At 45.1% G+C, this 13,040-nt stretch overlaps 1 protein-coding gene across 1 annotated transcript in view; it reads left to right on the top strand.

The window, feature by feature from the left end:
* The first annotated feature begins 749 nt into the window (after positions 1-749).
* LOC127483472 (ankyrin repeat domain-containing protein 26) overlaps positions 750-13,040 on the top strand; it is a 225,911-nt gene continuing 213,620 nt past the window's right edge. The window contains exon 1 of the mRNA XM_070055977.1: positions 750-842. The gene's annotated coding sequence lies outside the window, so the exon portion shown is untranslated. The remainder of the gene's footprint in view (positions 843-13,040) is intronic.

The following is a 13,040-nucleotide window of genomic DNA, read 5'->3' as shown; positions in this document are numbered from 1 at the left end:
TTCTGTGTCAGGTTAGTACTCCAGTAGTTAAGCAAGGACCAGTGCCCCAGTCAGCCCCACAGCAGCCTGTGACTGCTGACAAGCAGCAAGCTCATGAACCCGTCTCTCCTCGAAGTCTTCAGCGCTCAAGGTAAGTTGATGTGTGTTGAAACTGCCTCGTGGTTTTCTTTAAAATGACGGAGAGTGCATTGTTCAGCTGTGATTATGGAGACTAGAACCTGGTCTTGGGAGAGGTCATGGACAGCCTGGCTTAGCAGTGTACAGACAGATCTTCCATACAACAAAGGGAAGGAATGTTGTCTCCCGCAGAGCGGCCTCGGTTATTTTGAAGCCAGTGGCCCTTTTCTTTAGAATTTACAGTAGGTGGGATTATGTCATACTTGCACAAAAGACATCCGATTTTCCTTTTTTTGTTGGAATTAGATCACTTTTGACCTCATAGCAGTTTTCATTGAATGTATCGTAGCTATGATCGCACACCGCAAACGTGGGCCAGTGTTTCCCAACCGGTGTGTGGCAGGCTTTCCTGATAGCTTGTGCTTAACCCTAAACAGACTGGTTTTCAGATCTGCAATTGCCACTGTATGTGTTTTCACTTCATGTGTTCATTAGTAATCAACTTGAAATGAAACTTGTTGAGTGGAACGCGGCGTCTGGGTCAGCGTCAGCGTCCCAGCGTCGTCGGGGTCAGCGTCAGCGTGTGTAGCGTCGGGGTCACGTAAACGTCGTGGGCGGGGCGGCTCAGTTCATCGGCGGGCGGCGGCGAGGAAGGATGCAGCCGGGGCGGTAGGGATTCTTCTGAGAAACCGAGAAGTCGGCGGCCAGCAAGGAAGCAGAGGCAGGTGGGGCCGGTGTTGGTGTAGGCCTGGGCAGCGGCGGTGAAGGAGGCGGCGGTAGCGAGGGTGAGGGGTGGCGCGGATAGAGGTGGCGGGTCCGTGTCGGGCGTCCTGGGCGGGGAAGGGCGGCTCTGCCCCGGCCTAACTGAAGCCTGGGCTTCCTAGGCGGTAAGTCTCAGTCTTCACTGGTGGCGGGTTCCTCGCTCACGTCCGACTTCCCCGGGTCTCAGAAGAGTCGCCACTGCCGCGGCTACATCCTTCCTGCCATTCCACGTGACCCCGACGCTACACACGCTGACGCTGACCCCGATGCAACGTTGAATGCGGCGTCTGGGTCAGCGTCAGCGTCCGAGCGTCGTGTGCGGTGTCGGGGTCAGCGTGCGTAACGTCGGGGTCACGTAAACGTCGTGGGCAGGGCGACTCAGTTCCTCGGCGGGCAGCGGTGAGGAAGGTTGTGGTGGTGGCGGTAGCGATTCTTCTAAGAAACCGAGAAGTCGGCGGTCAGCGAGGAAGCAGAGGTAGGTGGGGGCGGTGTTGGTGTAGGCCTGGGCAGCGGCGGTGAAGGAGGCGGCGGTAGCGAGGGTGTGGGGTGGCGCGGATAGAGGCGGCGGTGGCGGCTCCGTGTCGGGCGTCCTGGGCGGGGAAGGGCCGCTCTGTCCCGGCCTAACTGAAGCCTGGGGCTTGCTAGGTGGGAAGTCTCAGTCTTCGCTGGCGGCAGCAGTGGCTGAGGACCAGGAGAACCAGGAAGCGGTGGGTGTCGGCGTGGGCGTCCTGTGGGGCGTCCTGCTTTGCACAGCACAGTTCGTGGGCAGGCAGCAGTGGCGGTGAGGAAAGACACGGTGGCTGGGCCATTCTGGCACAGAGTCCAGCGGTCAGGAGCATCAGCAGCCGGTGAGGAAGCAGGTGGGAGTGGCGGTGCTGACGCCATGGGCAGCAGCGAAGCAGGCGGTGGCGGGGGCTCTGTGTCGGGCAGCGGAAGAGAGAGGCCGGCAGTGGCGGCTTGAGATGGCAGTGACGTCAGCATCAGGTAGGCACTACAGATGAACAGGTTGGGGAGGAAAACTGGTCATAACAGTCATATTCTGCATCATGCAGGGGAAGGAAGGTAGGCAGTCAATTGCAAGGGAGGTTTCTCTAGCTTTGAAAGTGCCCCTTACACCAGCTTTAGGCTAACAGCCTTTGGGTGTCATTTGTCAGATTCTTGGGGGTGCACATATGATGTGGGAGTTAAGTTTCTCCCTGGGATGTCTGTGCCCTGTGTCCCAGTGCCCGGATTTGAATTATGGATCCATTTCCAGTTCCAGCTTTCCCGCTAATGTGTGTCCTGGGGAGACATCAGGTGATGGCACAAGTGTCTGGGTACTTGTCAGCTACATGGGAGACTGAGTTCCTGGCTCCTAACTTCAGCCTGACCAGTCCTAGCTGCTGCAGGCATTTAAGGAGTACAGGAGTAAATGGGAGAGCTCCCTCTCTTTGCCTCTTAAATAAATAAAGTTAAAACTCTTCAAAAGTGGGTGATCTTTATCTATTCTTAAGATTTATTTCAGAAGCAGATACTTATACCCATGCAGGTACATGCACGTGCACACACACACACACACACACAGTGCAGGAAACAGACATAAAGAGGGTTCTCATCTGGTTGACTTTCTAATTCTCACAACTACTGGGCCTGAGCCTGGCTGAGTTGAGGGTTGGAGAATTCATTCCGTGTTCCCAGCAAGGGTGATGGGTATCCAAATACCTGGGTCCTATCCACTGCCCTCCAGGTCCACATTACAGGAAGCTAGACTCAGGAGCCAGAAACAGGTACCCGATTTCTTGAGCCGTCACAACTGCCTTCTCCATCCACATTAATAGGAATCTGCTAGAGTCAGGAACTGGAGGTGGATACTGAAACGGGTACTTCAAGGATGGAATGTAGGTGACCTTAATTGGCTTGGTAATCAAGATTTCAAATCCTTGCCCCTCTGAATTCTAAAAATCATTACAGTTTAGTAACAGTTTTAAAAGGAAATTAAGAATTTACAACGTGTTTTAATTTCATTTCCTTCATACATTTATTTCTCTGCAAATAATCTTCATCTTTTTCATGTGTACACACATCTTAGTATATGCTTTGGTACTATGTGAGGTTTTGTGATGTTATATGTAGTTTTTTTTTTAACATATCCTGTGTATAGTTAATACATTTCAATAATTGTTATTTATGGAATGTACCTTATTTTCTTAGTTCTATATTGAGTTTTTGCAGTTTTGGCAAATGGGTAAGCAGTGATATAGGGAACAAATTAATGTGCATTGGTTTTCTTTGTATTTCTTTTCTTTTCATTAGTGTTTAACAGACTCTGTGCTTTGTGGACACAACTGTAAGAACACAATGATATTGCCTTCCTTCCTCCCCCTTTCTCCTTTCCACTGTGTTTCCTTCTCCTTTTTCTTTCTGTCTTTGGTTTAGATTTTGAGCCTATTTTCAAATTACATTGCAGTAAAAAGGCTTAATACTTTACCAGATAAGTTTAACGAAAAAAAAAAAAAAACAAAATTATTCCAGTTTAGTGAGACTATAGACAACTACTGTAAATAGTAATTGAATAGAAAAATGATTGTTTCAACCGTATGTGGTAAATCTTTAAGTAATTATAGATCATTAAAATTGTGGGCTGTCACCGTGGCTCAATAGGCTAATCCTCCTCCTTGCAGCGCCTGCACACCAGGTTCTAGTCCTGGTCGGGGTGCCAGATTCTGTCCTGGTTGCCCCTCTTCCAGGCCAGCTCTCTGCTGTGGCCCAGGAGTGCAGTGGAGGATGGCCCAAGTGCTTGGGCCCTGCACCCCATGGGAGACCAGGAGAAACACCTGGCTCCTGGCTTTGGATCAGTGTGGTGCGCCGGCCACAGCGGCCATTGGAGGGTGAACCAACAGAAAAGGAAGACCTTTCTTTCTGTCTCTCTCTCACTGTCCACTCTGCCTGTCAAAAAAGTTAAAAAATAAATAAAATTGTGGTGGGATAACATTCTTAACCATTGGTTTCACACATAGGTATAAAAGAAAGTTTTACAAACTGTATTTTCAGCAGTACTGATACACACAAACATTTCTTTCTGTTTGATTCCCGGAGATTCCTCCCAGCAGTGTCTAAGTGTTCCTTTTCCCCCACATCCTTTGCAGCATTTGTTACTCTGTTGTTTGGATTTTAGCCATTCTAATAGGGATGAGGAGCTATCTCATTGTGGTTTTGATTTGCATTTCCCTGAAGTCTGGAGATGTTGAGCATTTTGCCATATGTTCGTTTGCCACTTGTATTTCTTCTTTCAGAGAATTGTCTGTTGAAGTCCTTTTCCATTTCTGAACTGGATTGATTTTGTTGTTGACTTTTTTAAGTTGGATATATATTTGGGATATTAGTCCTTTGCAGATAGATGGTTTGCAACTATTTTTTCCATTCTGCTGGATGTCTCTCCCCTCGAATTGTCACGTCCTTTGTTTCCGAGTTTTATATAGTCCTATTTCCTTAGTTTTGCTTTTGTTGCCTGTGCTTCAGGGTTCCCATCCAAGAAGTTGTTCCTACACCAATGTCTTTGAGTGTTTCCCCTACGTTTTCTTCCAGCAACCTCATAATGTCCATAATGCCAGGTCTTAAATTGGTTCTTTGATGTATCTTCAGTTGATGTTGATTTTTGTATGTGAAGAGAGATATGGATCTACTTTCGTTCTTCTGCGTATATGCATCTAGATTTGCCAGCACCAATATTATCCTTAACTCCACTGTGTGGTCTGAGCACTTTTGTCAGAAGTCAACTGGCTATCTGTATGTGGATTAAATTCTGGGCTCTCTCTTCTGTTCCATTGAGCTACACGTTGGATTTTATGCCATCAGTAAGCTGTTTTAATGACTACAACTTTGTAGAATGCTTTGAAATCGAGTATTATGATTCATCCAGGTTGGGCTCTCTTATTCTAGATCACTCCAACTATTTGTGGCCTTTAGTGATTCCATATGAATTTTCTTTAAAGATTTTATTTATTTGAGAGGTAGAGTTACAGATAGTGAGAGGGAGAGACTGAGAGAAAGGTCTTCCCTTTCCCTGGTTCACTCCCCAAATGGCTGCAACGTGTTAGTGTTGCTATAGCATATTCAGCCCTGTTATCTGTTCTATATTTTCTTGGAAAAGAGATTACTTTTTCAAAGTGAGTGAGTATTTGTATACTTTTAGTATTAATGCATATATGTAACTTACAGATCCCTCTGTCTATACCTTAGTTCTAGACAGTGAAAAATGGGGGAGAAATACAGAGGATATACAAACAACTTTTGAAAAATTAAAAAAAAATCTGATTTACCATAAGCTGTTCTTCAAACTAACTATATTTTTTATTTCATTTAAAAGGAGGAGGCCAGCTCTTCCTATACTTAATTTAATCAGATAAAGCTTTTCTTTCATTGTGTGAGCTCACAGGCATGTTGTTGTTTATTCAGCAAATCTTTGAGGGCCTATGTACCCCACTTCCACTAGTAGCTCTTCAGAAATTCACATTTTTGGAGGTTAATCACACATAAGGATGTTTTGGTATAGTCTTGTGAATAAGTAACATTCTCTGTATAAATTCTCTTGGGTGGCAGATAACTAAGTGGGAGTGTGGAGCAGAGAGAATCAAACCTTTTTTCAGTTTCCTGTGGGCTCAATTCCTTTTATTAAATTATAATCAGTCATAATTTTATTAAATTATATTCAGTCAGAAACATGGGGACGTAACTGCTTGTTTTAGTTTTGAGTAATGCATCTCTGTAGAATCGTCAGGTGCAGTGGAATACAGGAAAGGACTTTGGAGACCAGAACAGCTTCTTCCTCTAAATGAGTTCGTTGTCTGTATCAGCACAGTATTCTTGTGCACTAATTTTACACTAATTTTGTCATTTGCTGTTCTTTCTCTGCATGCTACATTTCAAATTGAAATGTTTCTTGTATATTTTTAGTATTCTCTTAAGTTACTTGTTTTGGTAAAATTTTTTAAGTGGACATCTTTAGATTTTCCTAACATCTTGTGGCTCAGTAGACACTCTATGGTATTTTAATTGATTTTTAGTCTTTTTCTACTGATACTGGCAGTTTTGCATGGACACTATGATACGTTCTTGGTGCATTAATAGGTTGGTTTGAAAGTCCACAATACATCAGCTGTTTTTGCACAAATTTGCATTTTTAAAAACAAGCGTTCATAGTAGAACTAGATTGTTATTTTTAATACCATTACCAAGACAGGTAATGGTAATGAAATTTGTATTTGCATTTTTTAATCCACCATGTGTTCTTGTTGTCTAGATTTGTCATGACCCTTTGTAGCATTTTAATAAATAGATAAATTAAAGAAAAGTGAGATAGTCACGCTTAGGGAAAATACAGGTTTTCTTTAACAGTGCCACTCAGCATTTAATGTGTATATTGAACAAACGGGGGTCTTGTTAAAATGCATATTCTGCTTAGCACTTTGGGGCTGGGCCCCAAAGATCTGCCTTTGAACAGGATCCCAACTGATGACCATGCTGCTGGCTTTACTTGAATAATTTTGTCCTAGAGCAGCACTTTACAGTGAAAATATGAATTAGTGCAAACTATATGTTCACTTCTAGTATCCTCATTTGAAAATGATGTGAAATCAACTTAAGTGGTTTTTTAGCCTAATATACCCAAAGTACTATCATTTCAACATTTAATTAATATGCTGAAAACTATTAAGGCGTTTCTTTACTTTTTTTTGGACCAAAGTGTTTAAAATCCAATGCATATTTTGCATTTACAGCCCATTTCAGCTTGGACTCGTCACATGTAGTGTGTCCAGCATGTCACCCATGATTGGTAATGGCCACTGGCTGGGACAGTGCAGTTCTGGAGTGTACTATCTAGATTCACCACTCCCTGGTAGTTCTATAAAGAAAGTTTGATGTGCCTGATTTCTGCTGTACTCTGTTTATGCAAAGCAAGGTCGGGACTGATGGGACCTTGAGCTATAGAGTGCAGCTCATTTTAGTTTTATTCTTTGTAAGTGCACATTCATTACAGAAGACTTAGACAATACAGGGAATGGAGGAAAAATAAAATCACATCAAATCCTGTCATTGAGTCAGTTGCTGCTTTTCCATAGGAGGAACTTTTTATGCCATGAAGTACTAAGGTTGTATAAAACCTTTCCAGATAATTTTATAAAACATGTTTTATACACCTGTATTTAGTATTTACATAGTGGATCAGCAGAAAGTTGATGTTGACAGTGTCAGTCTGAGAGGACTAACCAGGAGTACTTTTAGTGTTCAGGGAATAGTAATACCCACCTTTACCCTTAACTAATATGTGAAGTAATCTTTTAGTTAGGTTTTAGTCCGAGTACCTGTACCTGGATGACACTGGGCACACTTCTGAGTTTTCGTGTATATTGTCCTTGTGAGTGTTACAAATTTGGCTGAAATCCTGTATATGTAATACTTGGTCATTAATGCCTAAATTATTAGATTTACTCTTATTCAACGGGATGTACAGTGTCAAGGAACAGTCATTTGTCATTATTTGGGACACTGGCACCCAATATTGGAATGCCTGTTTTGCAAGTTCTGCTTCCACTCCCATATCCTGGGTGAGTTTGAATCACTGCCATACATGCTGTATACCTGGCTTGAATTCCTATCTTGGTTTTCTTCACCATCATCTGCCTAGACCCACAGTGTGATCTGCATATACATTATGTAGTCGAGTTAATAATCTGGGGCCAAGCCAGGTAATGCTCAGCAGTAGAACTAATGCTTGACAGCAGAGATGATTCTACCTGCTGTTAGCAAGACAATCAGTGTGTGTATATTTGACATAGGTAGGTAGTGATGGAACAAGGACAGAAGCCTCAGCCATTTTAGGTTTCTGTTACCCTTACCTTCTCTCAAGGGACCGGTATAGTCTCACAATGTGTTGTTCTCCATCCCACCCCCTGCATTCTGCCCCATGCTTGGAAACTAGGGGGCCAAACTTGAAAAACTTGTATGGAGAAGCTCACCTCTGTTTATTGCCCCCCACCACCACTAGTGCACCTAAGATATAAAAAGGTCCAGCCCACTGGGGTCTGGTCACTCTGCTCTGTATTTGTGTGTGTGTTTGTGTGTGTGTGTACGCATGCTTGTGTGCTAGCTGTTCATCACCCATCTCTGTGGATTTATTTTCTTTGGATAAGCTTTGTCTGGCTATGAGTTCGTATTCTGTCTTTTCTCTGATCTGCAACCTTTTGCTTATATTTGCTGCCCCGTGTGAGAAGTAGAGAGAGGGGCCAGCATCTTGCCCCAGTCTGCACTCTTGTATTCTCTGGGTGAGAGCTGTGACCTCCCCCCCACCCTTCATCTGGATAAATTCTTCCCCTTTTTAGTGTCTCCTCCCGCCCCTAACCTTCTCTTTCCTACAATCTCCTTTTTCCCTTCTGACCTGGAAGATCCTATTCAGAACATTTTCTCACTCATGCTTGCACTTCTCATTTTGAGCGAATTCACAGCCAGAGCCTTTGCCTGATCTCATCATCACATGCCCACATCGGACCTAGTTCTCAGCCCATCAGATTGGTAAGAGAGGTCACGCTCACCGCATGCCTGCTGGGGCAATGCTCGTGACCAGTTCATCCGCCTTTGTAGGGCCTGGTTGTTTAGTTGGTTTCTATCGCTGTCTCCTCTTAGAGGACTCAGGACTTAAGTTCTCGGTTGAGGTGATTCTTCCCCAGGGAAGCCCTGCTACAAGAACCTCTTCCCTCAGACCATAGTTTGCTTAATCCATGGGCTCCAAATTTCAACTCCCTTCTGGCCTGCCTCTGAAAAGACTTGCACAAGCTGGGGACTGAAGGGGGAGACAAAACCAAAGCTATTATTCCACCTCAGCGTGAATTTGTTTTTTTTGTTTGTTTGTTTCAAAATTCTCTTAAGATTTTGATAACTTCACACAGAGAAAAGGCAAATGGTCAGAAGCCCCTATTCCAAGCCTTTTTCCTCCATTGGGGTCAACTTTCTGTGTGTGTGTGTGTTTTAACTTTTATTTAATGAATATAAATTTCCAAAGTACAGCTTATGGATTACAGTGGCTTCCCCCCATAATGTCCCTCCCACCCGCAACCCTCCCTTTTCCCACTCCCTCTCCCCTTCCATTCACATCAAGATTCATTTTCGATTCTCTTTATATACAGAAGATCAGGTTAGCATACATTAAGTAAAGATTTCAACAGTTTGCTCCCACATAGAAACATAAATTGAAAAATACTGTTTGAGTACTAGTTATAGCATTAAATCTCAATGTACAGCACACTAAGGACAGAGATCCTACATGAGGAGTAAGTGCACAGTGACTCCTGTTGTTGACTTAACAAATTGACACTCTTGTTTATGGCCTCAGTAATCACCCTAGGCTCTTGTCATGAGCTGCCAAGGCTATGGAAGCCCCCTGAGTTCACCGACTCTGATCATATTTAGACAAGGCCATGGTCAAAGTGGAAGTTCTCTCCTCTCTTCAGAGAAAGGTATCTCCTTCTATGGAGGTACTATGGAAGTCAGTCTGGAGATTCCTCAGAAACCTGAATATAACCCTACCATTCAACCCAGCCATCCCACTCCTTGGAATTTACCCAAAGGAAATTAAATTGGCAAACAAAAAAGCTGTCTGCACATTAATGTTTATTGCAGCTCAATTCACAATAGCTAAGACCTGGAACCAACCCAAATGTCCATCAACAGTAGACTGGATAAAGAAATTATGGAACATGTACTCTATAGAATACTATACAGCAGTCAAAAACAATGAAACCCGGTCATTTGCAACAAGAAGGAGGAATTTGGAAAACATCATGCTGAGTGAATTAAGCCAGTCCCAAAGGGACAAATATCATATGTTCTCCCTGATTGCCGACAACTAACTGAGCACCAAAGGGGAAACTTGTTGAAGTGAAATGGACAGTATGAGAAACAGTGACTTGATCAGCTCTTGTCCTGACTGTTGATGTACAATGTAATACTTTATCCCTTTTAGTATTTTTTTTGTTCTAGTACCATTGGGGGTCAACTTTCCTCACTCTGATTTCTCATGGAGGAAGAAGGCCTAGAGCCACCCCTTAAATCGTCAGCCTGCCCACCCCTCTTTTCTCCCATACCTGATAAGCTGGCCTCTCAGGAACACAGGCCTTTGCTCACTGCATTCCTCCTCTTTCTCCAGCGCCTCCTTTTCCCTCTCCACTGGCAACAAGGAAAGTTACCACCCTTCCAGCCTCTTCTCTGAATTCTCTTTCTCCTGCTCTTCCTGAGGGAGCTAAAACTCTGTAAGCTCTCCGCCCCTCCTTCATGTCATCCTCTCTGAGATCCTGGCCCAGGTTGTGACCCTCCTCCCTGCTCACCCCAGGGTCCTCCCAAGCGTCCATCTGGTGATTCCTGTCTGGCCGACCCACCTGATTCCCCTTCATTAAGCCTCCTCTGAGGTCAGCTTTTCTCATTCCAAGCCCTCAAACCAGGGAAATACTTGGAATCTCCCCTCGCACCCTTGACTTTCCCTTCCACTGTTCTCTCGGGGATGCTGCAGCCTCGGGACCATGACCCTCTCCTTACCCTTGTCCCCTGTCTGGCTCTTCCCCACTCCTGTCACCGGCAGCCAACACTGCCTCTTTCCTCTCTTCCTGACCTCTCCTCCCCAGTCTCCTCTGCCAGTCCAGTCCCTCCCCCTGCATGTAGAAAGATAGTGTAAAGGCTAGCAGAGTGTGTATTGCTCTGGAAAGCTCTGCACCTGAGACATGCCAAGCTCCAAAGACAATGCACTGTCAACTCCAACTAGGAGCCTTTCTCACTTCTGCCCACCTGTCAGGGTCCGTGTGGTGCTCAGCACCTCCCCCAACAAGAGCTTAAGAAAGGACTCTGCCTGCTGCTCAGATGCAATGAAGCCTGACGTCAGCACCACCACCCACACTCCCACACTCCACCCTCTGTCCCACAAGCTCAGCCCCTGCTCTCTTTACAGTCCCCCCTCTCTGTCCTAACTAAAATAGTCTCTACCTGTCACTTCCCCCCTCCTATGAACCCGAAAATCCTAAAATGTAATGTAATGGAGCTGTATCTCACACTACTCCTCTCACATCTAAGTTCTCTCTTGCACGAAGACAGAACCTCTGCTCCAGCCATCTCTAATAATATATTTTGCAGAACTGTCAAAGAAAAACTGAGTAACAGTGGTAAGTCCTGAGCAACTTTGCTCCAATGAATGCTCCATGTCTAATCCCCTCCCATCTTTTCCCCTCCATTGTCTAGCTTTGTCGTTCTCTCCTGTACTGTGTCATATATATGCACGTATTGTATGTCTATATGGGAAAATTCATTAACAGCTTTTTGTTTCCGTTAGGTTACACTGTGTTAGATATTTGAGAAGTATTTCCAACTACAGGTACTCTTAAAACTGGTAGAAGGCATTGGAATTTTGGTAAATGTTTTTATAAGTTATTTGACAGCTAAAATTGTTTGCTAAGTTTTCACTGGATTTTAAGTTATTGACAGTAAGCAATCTTGAAAGCCCGACTTGTTCCCTCATTTCTCTAGTCTGTTCAAGATGGGAAACTGATTCTGTTCTGCAGGACTCCTCGTCAGGATGTACAGTTTGATCTTTAGACCTTATATTAGACAGTTTGGATAGGGTCGTCTTAATGTTTTGATCTTACATAGAAGGACATAGCTGTCCTCATTGGCATCATCTTTCCTCACAGGAAGAAAATTGTCCTAACATGCCTGTGACTGTAGATTTCCAGCTCAGGCCACCAAAGATTAGGCATGGGATTGAGCACCCCCTTGGCTGACATTCCTAAAGGCTGCTTCTGTGTTCTGCTTCAACAGAGGCCAGGAGATAGAGGAGCGAGTGAGGCAGCAGGAGCAATGTAAGGATAGGTGGCAGGCCAGTTAATGGCCGCTTTACACCGTGAGCTGCCATCAAGGAGACCCAACAAGGCCAGTCCATCCCTGAATGGCACGTGTTTAGGAAATGAGGAGTCAGGGCATTGGGCAAGTAGCTGTCATGAAGAGCCCTGTCGGCTCTGACAAGAGCCAGGCCACTGGAAGCGGAACTGCCCTCGGGGTTGAAGGACTCCTGGGTCAGAACCACAGACCCTGTTGGCCCCAGGCTAAAAAGCCTTTCCCTCTGCCCAGCTCCCAGAGTAACCACCGCCATCAGGAGGACAGCCTAGGGTCAGTACCAATCAAGGCAGACGCCACCTATACGATACTAACCTCCTATTCAGGCCAGCCCTCCTCTCCGGCCAGCAAGGTGGTGGAAGTCAACGGGGTGTCTTCCCCAAGGAGGCTCACACCTCCCTTACTATGGCTCATCCAGGGCTCCATGTGAAGAGACACACACACAGGCTGGGACCTCACAGATTCCTTGGCTATAACACACCTGATTATTACTGAACCCCTTCTGTCAGTTTCCGTTTGCATCTCAATGGGAAAACTGCCTCCTTTCTTGGATCCTGTAACAATGACTCTGTCCTGTGATTTGCACCCTGTGTATCTAATCTGCTTGTTAGACACCCTACAGAAAACGGAGCAGTCAGGCATAAACCTGTCTTTGCATGAACTGGACAGGACTCTTGCTTTCCTATATCCCCCATTGTCCTCATTTGGGCTTCGCTCCACCATGGGCAGTGTTTCCGATTTGTCTTTTTATCCTCGTAATCATTTGCTGCCATTCCTACCATGTACAACTAACATGTTTCAAAAAACCTTACAGGAGGGTTTGACTGCAGGAGCAACACAAGGCTGCTTGCTCTCTCCTTTTCCAGTCAGTCCGATCCAGTGTATAGATACCCTGCCCCATGTCTACACTCCATATCAGCAGGAAGTAGCCAGAAAGAAACCGGTGGTTCACCGCTTTATCTATACTCAAAATCAGGATTGATGGAACAAGGACAGATGCCTCAGCCATTTTAAAAAAGCTGTGGTTGCTCATGCCTTCCTTCAAGAGACCAGTTTCGTCTCACATCCTGTTGTTCTTCCCTCCACCACCTGCATTGTTCCCCAGGTTTGGAAGCCAGGAGGCCAAACTTGAAGAACTTGTATAGAGACACTCATCTCCACCCACTGCCACCCACACCCACCCTGAGCCCACCTAAGATATAAAAAGGCCCTTCCTACCTGGGTCTGGGCCCTCTGCCACGTGTTCGGTCTGT

Source organism: Oryctolagus cuniculus, chromosome 13 (genome assembly GCF_964237555.1).
Source record: "Oryctolagus cuniculus chromosome 13, mOryCun1.1, whole genome shotgun sequence".
NCBI classification, from domain to species: Eukaryota; Metazoa; Chordata; class Mammalia; order Lagomorpha; family Leporidae; genus Oryctolagus; species Oryctolagus cuniculus.
This window is presented reverse-complemented; position numbering and strand designations above follow the sequence as displayed.